The 14832-nt window shown below is 31.6% G+C and overlaps 1 protein-coding gene across 1 annotated transcript in view; it reads left to right on the top strand.

The window, feature by feature from the left end:
- Positions 1-14832, top strand: part of LOC115445203 (beta-glucuronidase) — a 43830-nt gene that overhangs the window by 6466 nt on the left and 22532 nt on the right. The window lies entirely within an intron of this gene.

Here is a 14832-nt window from a genome sequence, read left to right on the forward strand (position 1 = left end):
GAGATGTGATTACGAGAAAATTGCAAGTGGAGCGTGGGTAAACCGATGTGACACGTTGTGCATGGATCTTTAAGATTCATTAATTTGTTTTAAATTTTTTGAATTCCAGTATGTCTACCGTTTTATGAAACTCAACAAGTATGCCCTCAAACATTAATTTTGATCACAGTATTCAACAAAATTACTGGAAACATTGCATCTCATACTTATACCAGAGACGATGTATCGGTAGACGATATTATGATCATACCACATTTTCGCGGTAAGAGGTAGATTTCAGGAACTAGTCTTCTCAGGTTTGAGGAACATTGAAGTTAGTTCAATTTCAGGGCATTTTGGTACTAAATCTCTAACGCCTTAATTTGAAATGTGCAGCATAAATGCTAAATTACTAAAGTAACTCAAAGTTATAGATGGTCCTTCTACTGCTTTTAGGCAAGTATTTAAAAAACGTATTTTTTGATTGACCGAGATTTATTTAAGGTTATAAGTAACTAAATTCAAAGATTTTTCAACATATATTACATTACTATATTGAGATAGTAATGCACTAAATAATTTCGATTACGTGATAATCTCCTTTTGTGGAAAAACTGCCCATCTATGATTCTTTTGAACGGAATAATTTTAACCATACTTTGAATAAAACAGTATAAACCATATATCTATAATATATATTTATAAAACTCTAATAATATATAAAATATGGAAACCATTGCGTACAGCACAAAAAAAAAATCTAATAATTTATCCGTGAAAACATAATATATATCCGTATTTCACTATTTTAATCAGAGACTATGAGATTTGCTAGAGACACCCCAACAGACGAGGACGTAATTCAAAAGAAAATTAAAAATAATATAAGATTTTTAAAAGCTTTTGTAAAATTACCAGTCCTTAAAAAAAAAATAAATATAGTTTTCGTATTCTAATATTTTAACTATAACGAACGCAATGGAGATATGGCAAAAAAAATATTTAACAAGACATCGAGACCAACCTAGCTTAAATGGAAGCAAACAAAAAAAAAAATCTTTTTTTCGATAGTAGCTACAATGATAATTAGGTCACCCTAAATTAAACATCTTTTTGCTGCTTCTTTATCTTTACTAGACATGCGCTTCAAAAATCAATCACATGTCTTAATCTATTGCAATAAATGTAATATCATAAACACGAGCGATAAAATCTAATGCAGAAAATTGATTTTAAAAGCAATATGACAAATTGCCTATTACACTTACATCATTATGAATTATGTAGGTGTAATTGGCGATGCCCAAGCCGGATTCAACAAGTGATGACTTAGTGTTTTGTGTTTGCATATTAAATATCACCACGCCAAATATATAATTTTTTCCTTAATATTGATTAATGCAGATTCAAGATTTTTTTTCATTTAGAAGTAACTAAAAAATGTCTCAAAGTAAATCATTGTGACACCTTTATTCGGACGTAATGCAAATGTCCTGTTCCAAGACACCATTCGCAAGGACATAAGTTTGTTTTTTAATGCTTCCAAGTGTTGGTATATTTATAAATTTAAGACCATCGTGACCTAACGGGTTGTGAGATTTATAAGAAAAGTTTTTGTGAGTTATCACGATTATATTTTGTCAACGACCACATTCATAACTTTCGATGTATATGGAATGCACTTTACGTACTTTGTAATCTTTATTATTAGCCACATGAAGTCCACCGCTGAATATAGGCTGAACGTTTGGTGGTGGTAGGATATATTTTATATCCGCCCGGATAGCGACCACTGTATACAAGGAGTTAAAACCAGCCATAGTAACCCACGCAAGAGTGTCGCGTTCCAGGCTTAGCTTGTGTATATCCGGTCCGAACAAGCCGGCATAATTGTGTCGACTGCCGAGTGGTAATCATTTCTCCTCAGTCGACATTCTATTGGACCCCACTTCACTTACCATCAGGTGCATGTACATGTATAGGTACAAAAAAATAGACCCTTTTTTTCACACTTTGAATATTTCACAAAATATTTTTATTTTTGCAACATCATCAATTTTGCGGAACAATGAGTCACGATATTAATTCCTTTCAAACTTCTCTATAACAATCAAAGCCAGGCTACATCAAATGTTAAATACATATAGAAATTATAAAGTCAGTGATGCGCCTTTTAGGACAATTGCACATCAGTTTTAGTGCAATTAAGGTTGATTACTCGGAGTAGCATCTCGAAGTTAGCCACTATCCGACGGAAGCATTAGGCCTAAGCAATTAAGCCCATTGCTTTAATGAGACGTTAACAGGTCAATAGCGACACGCATAGCACGTGCTTAGAACGTAAAACATTTAGAATAATTGTTATTTTATCGTTAAAGAAACTATTACGAGATTACCTAATTAATGTACGTAATTTGAACATGTATTGAACTCAGAGTTCTTGAACTTGTGATTATAGCAAAGCAGTTCAATTTCGTAGTCGTTGGCTTTGTTTTTGAACATAATTATTTTTTTTGCAAATGAAGTAGAATCTCCATTTTGGTCTTCATATATCAGATTATTTAACGGCCTCAATACTAGTTTTACTTCTTTAAATATCTAACGATCTGATTTAAACTTTAAAGAAAGTTGAAAGTGCATGTTTAGGAGAACTGCGGATGATTGTCATAGTAGAGTTCTGCCTGGAAAAGCATGTTGTTTAAATTCCTATGAATAAAATACTACTTACTTATGTCTTTAACAAAATCTGTTTTTCAATATTGTATTAAGAGGTTACATCACTTTCAAATGTATGTAAAACCATAGGATATAAAGGTATTTTGTTCGATCGCCACAAACACATACATCGTCCAATATTCTTGGAATCCTCATTTCCATAATAGTTGTGTTGAATTTTGCAACTGTTAAGTATTTCCCAAAAGGACACACATAACTAATTCCGCAAACAAGGCACAGGTTACTTTTGCACCGAAATGTTTAAAAACATATACATATGTACTATATCCATACTAATTAAAATGCAAAATTTTATTTTAATATAAATGGTATTGATTTTAATTGAAATAATTTGATAACATAATTTATTATATTCGAATTATATGGTGATTATATATGGTGATTCAAATATCTATTTGGAATTTTGTGCCGTTTGGTAGAATTGTTTTGAATTTGGCAACTCAAAATACATTTTTCTTGACCATGCTCGTCTTACTTGTAGATTGAATCAGTCATGACTTCTTTTTATTAGCTGAACTTTTAAAAAGATGTTACAATAATCAGTAACTTGTCTGTCTATACCATCACTTATGCGTTTAACTAAACGCTAAAAATCCATAACATCCGTAACTTCGGCATGTACGATACTTAATATTCAAATATGCAAATATGTACAATTCTAATGTCACCATTGTACAATACTGGGCATATTTTCAACATTCTTATAAGAATTCAAATAGCTTTATTTTTAGAACACCTTGTAGTGTTTGATAAAACCAGTTACAAATATGCAAATCCTATACAAAGATCAATGTTAGTAAATTATGTGGTATACAAGGCTATATTTCCCAATATTATCTTGGGTTGTGGTTATTTTACAATACCGCAATCGTATTTGAACCTCAAACATGTTATAGACTGCGATCTAGGGTACGGACATATTCCAATATTGTTCCATAGGTTAATAAAATTGAATACTACTTACAGTAAACTTTAATATTGCAAGTTATTGATATTAGACGCTAGAGAAAATGTGTTCTACATAAGGTATATTTATAAATATAATAAATATGAGTATAGGTATGGGCTAGAGGCATTTACATTTTATGAACGCTAGTTCTATCTCATGATGAGATGATTAGGATAATTTTATAGCAAAAAATCAATCCGAATGGTTTTATTTATCGGAGCTAGAATTCTAATAGGAATACTAATACATAACAAGCAATGATATAAATATAAAGAAAATAAAATACAAAAACAATAGTTGACGGAAATTCCTCGACATGTAATAAACAGGCATTGTGTTTTCATATAAAGCTGTGCATCACAAAGCGAGGAGAACTGGATAAAGATCCTCATCATGCATTTGAATAAAATACGCATACAAATTATACAGTAGTAAACATAATTATAAAACACACTCACGCCTTTTGAAAGGGTAGGCAGAGGCGGAACCGGTGCACCCAAACTTCGTCATGCATATTCCGTCCCATGATGTGATAGGGAGCGAGCCTATCGCCATATCGGGCACAAATTCCAGCCTCCAAGCTGATAGTGAAGACGGAACATAATATAAATGATTAGTAGTATTGTAGTAAATATTTTAACAAATATAATATACCTATATAACAAAGTAAACTCCTAGTAAATTAAACTTAATCGCAAACACAGTCGTGTTCACGTTCGAAGGACATTAAAGCCACTGTAATTAGGTAGTGATCATTATGAAAGTTATCACTTCATGTCTTAGGGTGACGAGTGCATTACAATGCCGTTTAATATTTTTTCAGCAGTTATTGGTAGTGTTGTTACTGATGTTCTATTTCTTCACGTTAAGCAAAATATTTTTGTATTAGGTTAGTGAGGTTATGGCTTTAATTTCTACCCGAAGCGCAAGAAGAGTTTACTTTTATTATGAAATTTACGATCACATCGAGTTGTTAATATTAATAGCATCGTTTGGAGTTAGAACACAAAAATTGCTCAAACGAAGCAATAATAGCAATAATGCGGATTACCAATTATTTAGCAACTAATGTTGAAGATATTGTAATCTCACAACAATGTGTTTTATTTAGTTTATTAACTGTTTCATACTATCGATTACATAAACGGCTTTCGTTATATTAGGTTCATTAGATTCGTGACCTATCTTATCTATTAAACTGTTTTTATTGATGTCTTGCATGAATGATTTCTATTAAACAACGGATTTAGTTACCCACTGGCCAGTTGATAGTATACAATACCAAATCTATTATCTTCGATTAATATGGTTGTTTTAAAATCATTTATTTTATTTTAAAATGAAGCACTGCAGTTGTACTCCGATACAACTGCAGTGCTAAGGCCTCGGGTTCGATCCTTGGGAAGGGCAAAGTGATTATTATTTTTCTACTCACTATCAGCGTCTAGAATTTGTGTCCAATATGGCGATAGGTTCGACTCTCAAATTATATGACGGAATACACATGGGGGAAAGTGGGTGCATCAAAGTATAAATGTAATATTAATTAAGTAAAGATGTCGCATCCTTTAATAACTTTTTATCGACTAGTTATTTTTTCACAACTGGTTGTAGGCTTTCTTCACATCACTAACAAATAAAACAAGTTTCAAAACAATTCACTATAATCGCATAAACTTTAGTCATTCCCGTGACTTAGCACAGTTCTAAATAGCAATCACTAATAATAATTTGTATGATCTTTTGTATCAGCTTTACCACGACTACTACTTCATTATGAATACTTTAATATGATAATATATAACTAATTTATTAAATCACACTAAGCCAATTAACTATAACATACCAAATTATAAGTATAATGAAGTTTGAATACATTTCCATTAGAATATTGACCTTCATAATTGTCTTGCATCTATTTCTGCATCACATCAGTTTGAATGTTAGCGAATGCATGTCATTTGTCCGCTTAAACGTTGTATAAAAAGTATTTTATACTAAGTAAACAATAATAATAATAGAACTGTTCATTGCACAACCAATAAAACATACAGAAAATCATAGAAGAAAACAGTTAATACCAGACATGGTTACATAATGGGCAGTGTTATCTATAAAAGCTATTTCTTCCAGACAACCTTGGCAAATATATGAATAAATTAAATATATTAATTATAGTTCAGGCCACAGCCCCGCAAGATCAGTACGAATTATTCCTACCCAAATACCACTGTTACCGGTAATGTACTTACTAACTTAAAAAAATCTATTATTTCACAAATTCGCGCATTTTTTACATAGTTTTTGTTCGCATCGCTCTAATTCTTCTATTACCTAATAGGGAAACGATACCACTCTTTTAATACAAATTATATTTTTTACAAACAATTTATTTGAAAGCAATCTAATCGTAGAGCACAAACTATACATAAAATGTTTTTATAGTTCCTAATATTAAGTAGAAACTAAAAAACGAATTTATCAATTAAGAAAAACAAAAAACGTTTATACTTAAAAAAATAATATTTAATATGTATTATGTAGTATGTAATTAATCATAATTAATTCCGAGAGCCTAACAAGGCATTATAATGTAACGCCTTGTCATTGGGCTTTAATAAATGAAGTAAAATGTAATACAGTTATCTCCAATCAGATATTTACATTTTGAAATAACAATATCAATGTTCAATGCGAGATATCTGTAAGATCTGTTTACTCGCTGGAGTAAATGCGAGCCGCGGTCACGGCCGGCACAATGTCTTGTATTTACTCTTCCTTATGGCTGATTACGTTCACCATCGGAAACTATTCAATTGGCACATTAGATAAGATAAACTTCATTAACAAGACATTGACATCTATGCAAACTACATTTTTCTCCTTGGTTTCTTACATACAATTGACTCATCTCTGCATCCGAAGGCAGGCTGGTAGTGCATCAGGCATTTAGTCCGTAACGTTTACATAAATTATTTAAAATTATTATAATATATCTCTGTTTTAGACGTGTCCCGTTTCCAGATGCGGAAAAGTATATAACACAAGGCTGATATTAAAATTATTATAACGGATAAACATTTATGAAAGTATTTTTATACAATTGAACATTGAAGCGAAAATCGCATCCTATGCCTGCCCAAACGGAAACAGTAAAAATACGACTTAGTTACTAAAATCTTAATACTGTTATCATAAAACTCTACAACTGCATAGAATATTACCGCACAGGTTTTAACATGCCTTCAGTTTTTATTATTACAATAATAAATAATTTATCATTATTACAATAGGTTACATTACAAACAACATGTTATGATGTATAGAGATGAGTGCAGGCGGTCGCGCCACGCCGCTGTGATCTCGTGATAAGTTTGCTAAATAATGCCGCGTATAACGGAACCGTACTGTCGCAGACATAATAATAAAATTTTATTATTTTTGTCGGTATTTTTAAAATATACTTATAAAGCAAAGTTTATTTTTTTTTGCTAAATAATATCCTCTATAAAAGCCAAAAAATATTCCTTTTGAATTTTAGTGAAATTTTGTGTAATGGTGTGTTTTTCAAGTGAGTATTAGGTATAACACTTGATATATTACTCCAGAAGTTAATCCTAAATGCATCCCTAACACATAAATAAGGAATATAAATTTGACGAGAAGTTATTTATGCCCCTGGCAAATTTATAGACTGCAAATTACATAGAAACTATTAACCACCTTTAAACAAAACTGGCGTCAGATATATTCAGTAAGACATTTCTTTGCATTCGATTGAACAACTGTAAAATAGTATTTATCAAGTATTGGGAAAGAAGCAGGCGGCCTTACTTCTGACCTTCCATTTTGCTGAGGGCATTATTAAGATTTCCAAATTCATTTAAAATTGATTAGATTTCATCTCTAGAATATCACACATATGAAATAATCGATGCTGTTAAATATTTATTATTTAAAGTGTATATGATTAAAACGTAAGCATTACTAAATTACAAGAGGTCATTTAAATATTATTTTCATGACATAATCTTAATAATTCGTATTATACAACTATTTCCTTACTTTGCTTGTTTATTTGAAGGATGCGGAGATATGGGTGACAGCTGTATCACGTCTCTTTGCACTAATTAACCTATAAATTATTTAATCGATCAAACAAATATGACAGGAATTGTTTTTGCTTCTTGACAAATACAATTTATGGTTAGGGTACAGGTGGATTCAAACGGCGGAAAAAAACTTTCAGACAAAACAGAGCCAAAACTAGTTCCAGATATGGCCAAATAGATTAATAATTAATTTGCAGTACAACAAAAAAAAATACACAAAAACTCAAGACAGACACACACTTATTCAAGTCTTTTATCTCCGAAGGTGTAAGCAGAAGTGCAACCAGCCATCTAATTTTTGCCAGTGTATTCCGTCCCATGATGTGATCGTTGACGACGCTATCGCCCTAACGGGCACAAGTTTTTGATTCCGGACTGATATTGAGTAACAAAATCCAATGTCACTTCGCCCGATCTGGGACTCGGTCCCAAGACCTCAGGGCGGGGTTGTACTGCACACGCTGTACAACTACGTCACCAAGGCAGTCAACGTAATATACTCATATAACATTCAACATTTTATAAATATCTAGAGAGTTAGAGTCACAAATAATTTGCGTGAGTAAAACTATTAAAAACATAGCAATAATTAAAATTTGTCCCGACCTTTATTTGGCTCATAAACTGAGATTTATATTTTGATATTTTAAATGTACAATTACTTTTTACTTGGATACTACGTGGTTTTAAATTATATAAGAAAACCGCGATAACGTCCGTACCATAGTTTTATTTTAATGTCTAACATTCGCGTAAACCTAAATCATTATACTACATGGTTAATATTTAATGGAAATTACTTGGTAACTGCTTACAATTTGTGAATAACACTTTTGCAGTCTAATACACAGCATAGATTGTCGATAGCATTCCAGAGGGCACAATGCGTCCATTCAACTGATACACTATGTAGGGGTGGAGAATTTTAATAGCCACATTGTAACATAGATAAAATAATTTCGTTCCTGGAACTATGTTAAATAGGTATAGCTCGCACTATGTTTTTAATTCTCCTTCAGAGCAGTCGAGGAAATCGCCAAATGGTAATTTATGTATTTTTAAGATAAATTAAGTTTACTGTTTGACTGTAATATAATATGTATAAATTTAATGGTTTTGCCAAATCTCTTCATTTATTAATTTATCTTTCTATAGTTATTAAAGGTGTAGCTAAAATGACAGAAAAATATGAAATATTTATTCTTATACAACAATAGAAGCAAGCAGTTACTAATTATTATAAAACGAGATTTCTTATAACGTTCTATTTAAGAAATATTTTGAGAAATTCTTATATTTCTGAATATGCTTTTATAATTTTGGGTCTGCATATTTTCATGTCTTGATTGACCTTCAAGTTTAAAGTGCAATTACGGTTATAACTTTGACAAAAGCGGACATGACTAAAAATCATGCAAAACAACATAGTTTATTTAATTTTTGTCCTAAAACCTGAAACATACATTAGGCTATCGTAATGTATGTATTTGCATAGCTGTTCCATTAATATTATAATACGATTTTTTAAAGAAGTTATTCTGTTTTACGCTAAAAGAGGCTGATATTGTTTTACGCCTCGTCAATAAATTCATTCTGCAGAATTTTGCCGCCTAAAAAAACGTGTCGCAACTTATATTTTTAAAAATTATATATAGCCGAATAGGAGTAACAAAGACTCTTAAGAAGACAGATATAAGATTTATTATAACGCAATAATTTTTTAAATCATTCCTAAACTACAAACCATTAGTGTGAACATTTCGCAAACCCATCAGAATGTGCGCATGTGAAATGCTTTTTCCCAGGTGTGCGCATACTTGAATGTTTACGCATGTAAGTGGGATCGTTATACGCAAGTTAAACAGGCGTTAAATGTAATCTACAAGTCCCTACGTCCACTGAACACTGGTTCCGTCTCCGGGATTTACATGTAATTTAATCAGTGTTTGTGGGGCGATTTAACAACCGATAAGGAAAATTAGGATGGTGAGATGATAACTCTTGTATTATATACTATCCCACTGCTGCATACGGGCCTCCTCTATTACTGAGAAGGATGGTGCGATGATGATATTTTCAATTATGTTTTTATAAAAAAAAAACTTAAATTGAACCTTAATGATGTGCAAAAAAGTAGTAACTTAGGTGGTAGTCATTTTTGGAAGAAAAACCAAGGGACGTAGCACGGACAGGCGTTAAAGCCTACAGTCTGAGTTCCAAGTATTTATAGAATTTAAACGTTTTAAACCACGTATATATAAAATATTAAAGTCTTATCCTGCTAAACCAGAGTAGCTTTTTCCTTATAATCTATCACACTTTTTCGAGGAAAGAAAGCACTACAACTATGCGTTTGAAATAAGAATATAAACAAAGTCTAAGTAGGCTGCTTTCGATTTTAAACGCTTAAACTTGAAGAGTAAAACTAATATCAAATGTATCTAGGCTTTTTCCTTTAATATGGTTAAACTGGTTTATCAACATTTTAAAAAAATAATGTAAATTATGTAAAAACATAACATAATAGTGGATAACGACTAACCATAAAAAGTTCGATAAACTTGAATCTCTAATAAATTATGTGGTCAAAGCAGACGGGCGACTTATTTTGGTAAATGAACTATGTAATAAACAGACAATATTTCTAATAATGATTTCATCACAAAGTCGGTGACCTTATAGTTCAAGAGGATTTGTTTAGTTTTCTCATGTTAATTAAATTTCTACGTCTAAAAAGTTGACTTAGCAAGTTTTTACAATCAATGAGGTAAATGACCTTCATGAAATTTTACCGACTGCCAAAACATTCATAAATAAAAGCGACTTTTGAATTATTAAATAACAACCAGTAAAAGTTTCGCCAATATTGTTTTTTTTATTATACATAAAGTTTATTGAACTTATTTTAATGCCAATACCTCTTCTTCGATCTGCCAAAATCGGCACAAATATAAATTTAAAGCATGTCTCATAAAAAAATTGGCTTATAAGAATAATCCAAATATTACCCGACCTGGAAATTCAATCCAGTACTTCTTCATCACCAAGCCATATTATAATTATGATGTAATAAAACCAAGGGAGCGACGGAAGCAGATTGTAATTCTGCCACCGCACCATTATAAGTTAAATAAATCCTTCTACGTTCAAAAGGACTTGGTTAATTTTATACTTATCACTCCTATTACGTATGTATGTATTTTCTTAAAATTCTCTATCGATTTTATCCTTAAAAACCTTGCGAACTTATCTGGATTCTAAGAATCATGTTATACACGTCTTAACTGTTGTATCTTACAAAAAAAGTAAACATTTTAGAGAGGTCAGTCAAGTTTTAATTTACCTTAAGGGGAAATACCTTACGAAACAAAAATTACTAACGCATTTTGTGACCTTTATCTCAAATTATAATTTATATTCAAATACATAATTTTAAAAAACTGTTAACTAAGTAAACTATTTATCTTTGTACAGCTAAAAGAAAACAATATATGCCTGGCCAGGGAATTGAATCAGTCTAAAGATTTTCCAGCCATTGACCAAGGCGATGAACACTAACACAATTTTATATTTTTTTTTATTTTAAATGATTACAAATAATAAAACTGACCTTAGTAGCACATTAACGCATTATACAAAAGCCTTGCTCGATAAATTAGCAAAGCGCACTCTGCGATACTGTCATGACATTGACCCAAAGTCATTGGAATCTGCTTTAATGATTAGTGGCGCATCTGCTCTAATGCATTTTTCAAGCTACATATTGAAAAAGATAAAACGAGATTTGATGCACAAGATTAATTTATCTAAAACTAGCTATCCATCCAAGCTTCATAGATAATTTACAAAGTTATCCTTAAGACTACATAAAAGGAAAATAAAGACCGCAGCTAGATTAGCAAGCATATATAGCATTATTAGCAAGAGAGACGTGGAAAAAAATATATACAAAATATGTAATGAACAATTGGTTACAAAAAAGTAAGCCTGGAATTTCTTTCTGACTTTCATCTTCAGGTAGTCATCACTTAGGTAGCTAGTGAAAGACTGGTAGATTAGCTACGCTAGGGCTCATGTCCTCACCGGTGAGGATCAAGACGGGTTAGCTTTATATTTCCCCCTACCTGCTTACCCGAGCTGGCTACTTTGTTTTACCTTATGCCTTGTATTCCTTAAGAATTTTATCCCTAATTTAAAATGTCCGTAGTTATATAAGTAATCTTAAGTTTCTTATAAATTGTTTTGACGTATCATAAGTGCAACTATGTTCGCCTACGTGATAAATAAAGTATTTTTTTTTTATTTATTAAGAGATAAGCTTTTAGCGAATACATCTTCAAAATAAATAGCGATTTTAACTGTAATTATTTATGTGTTATTTATTTTTGAACGCCTTATGTGCTTTATAGTTGTATAATACAATAACGCAACAAAATTGATTTAATATAAAAACAAAGAATAATTATGTAGTTAATCTATTCGCGAGAAAAAAAACGAGAAAATATTTTCTCGTTTAGAGCAAATATTTGCTCCCACGCTAAAACGTATCAATATATCATAAAGATAATCGCAAAAAATTCGTCCCTTATTACAATTGCTTGTCAGGTATATTTATGTCCGTGTACAAAACGATAAGTCCACTGTGATTTTTTCCTCGTTTTTAAACCGGCTTTAAATTATGTAACTCAAGTCGTAGGCACCTCGACAACCATTTGTTATTAACCAAATAATAATAATTGTATTGTTAGAAACAGCTGACTTTTAGCTCGTTATGATAATAGTATGTTGATCATATTTGTTTTGTTCCTCTTAATATTTAATTTTATAAATATATCAAAATTGCTTGATATTTCAATTTTAAAATATACACGTTTGGAAATTAATAAGTATTGTGAGATAATAAAAAATAAGGAAATTTATTGATTCATAATTTTTATTTTAACTATAACCATTGTGCAACGTTAACAAACAAATCTTGCTAAATGGTCCGTAGACGAAAACACAAGCATGCCAAGGACTTTCAAAATGGATATAGTTAAAATCATTATAATCACATATCCAATGCATCCACCGCTGATCTTCACAATATTTCCTTTATTAACGATCATAAAGATCATAACGTAGGTACCTTAACATACTTTTTCACACTCAGTCCGTATTAGGTAACTCAAGGTAGTCTAGTCTCAGAAATTATTAATTACGTGTTACATCACACAAAAACTTTACATGAGAAACTAGGAAATATGTAACGCAACAATTGGTGTTTGAATTCTGTTTTATATGCGTGTGTGACACGTTTAACATATTTTCACTAGGTTTATCTCCCATCATATGTACTGCATTGCATAGTTCGCTACACATCGCATGAATCCTACGCAGAATTCTGATGAGCGATCCAATGTATTGTTTAAACTCGTGCACTAGAAAGCCACTGGTTTTGTAACACGCGTCAATGCATATAATATACGGCATAATGTATGCAGGCGTTTATTTGTGTTTAAATAACTTGTTTGTTGTTGATTGTCAACGTACTTCGCGCGTACCAAATGACCCTTTTTAAAACGTTTTGTATACTGCCTAGGTAATTATGTGATCTCGCATTTATATTTCTGCGTGTTCAAACCGTTTCACGTCGGTATTCAGAGAAATGAATATTCATTTCGTAAACTACAAACTGATGGAAGTTTCTAGATTATTTTATCTTATTGCATTTATCGTACAATATCATTAATAATACCGCGCCGACAGAACCGTGCACCTTGGAACATTAACATCATCATTAATATTCTCATTCATCAGTGTCCTTATTTTACTCTTAGCTTCCTCAATCACAAATTTACAATACCGCCGACTTAAAAATAAAATATACCTCAATATCCTTTGAATAGGAACCCGTATCAATCCTAAAGAAATATTTACGTTGTCGAACGTATTTCTCGAGAATCCAAACCAGTTTATCCAACCCACTTCGCACATGGCTCGATTTATCTGCGGTCCGATATGGTACAGCGGTCAAGGCATCGATGTACGATACCACTTTCGATGAACCGCCAGACAGAAGAGGATAGAAATGAGATTGAACATCTCACGTGTCTATGTGGCTCACGTTTCATTGTTCTTGATTAACTTAGTGTCTGAACTGACTCTTGCCTTTATGAACGCTAGATAAGTGATCTGTTTCTATTATTATTAGATTAGTATCAAATTTTTTAGATAAAAGAGACTTCCTATAAAGGATTTTTCGCTCTTCAGGCGAATGTATATCCATTGTTGAACATCCATTTGAATTCATCCTTCCACCGTCACGAAAACATAGTCAATGTAACTATGAGCGTTTATAGAGTGGGACATCATGATCTACTCTCCCTAAATCTACCATACTAAAGAAATAAACATTAGCAGCCAAAGTTTTTAAATTTAAATATTTAACAATGCTAATCTATATTCGCCAGTTGCAAATTTGTAGAATAAAATTCCAATAAATAGTGAAAAAAGCGCTTTCAATGTCTGCGAATGACTAGACTAGATAATCAGCCTGCATGCGATAATAGAATCTGGTGCAGTCTCGGTTTTACATCTACAACGAAGTATTTCACTTTTAGAGTGAATATTTCTATGCTCACTGAATATAAATAAGAATAAATCGATAGACTAGATTAAATCAGTGGAGGTCGTGTAAAACGATGTGATAATTGAAATCGTTATAAGTTTATTTTTAGTAAATTACTTATAATACGAAGTTAAGGAGCATATGTGATGACCACTCAAATTACCAAAGTCCATAGACACAAGGGGTGAGTAGGCACACACAGTTAGGCAACTGGTATGGAAATTTGTGGAGGGAGCGATTTGGTAGATCGAGAGCAAACTGGTTAACCATGTAAATCAGAACAACTAATAATGGTTTTCTAAGGTTTTCTGTTTGCTACCAGCCCATTTTGACACAAACATTTAACTTATTCAAATCATAAATCATGAGACAACCTACTCTAAGATCTCTACAAAAACTGTATTCACTTTTGTGAACCTATTTTCTACGCAACACATTCATAAAAC

Source organism: Manduca sexta, chromosome 14 (genome assembly GCF_014839805.1).
Source record: "Manduca sexta isolate Smith_Timp_Sample1 chromosome 14, JHU_Msex_v1.0, whole genome shotgun sequence".
In the NCBI taxonomy this organism is placed as follows: Eukaryota; Metazoa; Arthropoda; class Insecta; order Lepidoptera; family Sphingidae; genus Manduca; species Manduca sexta.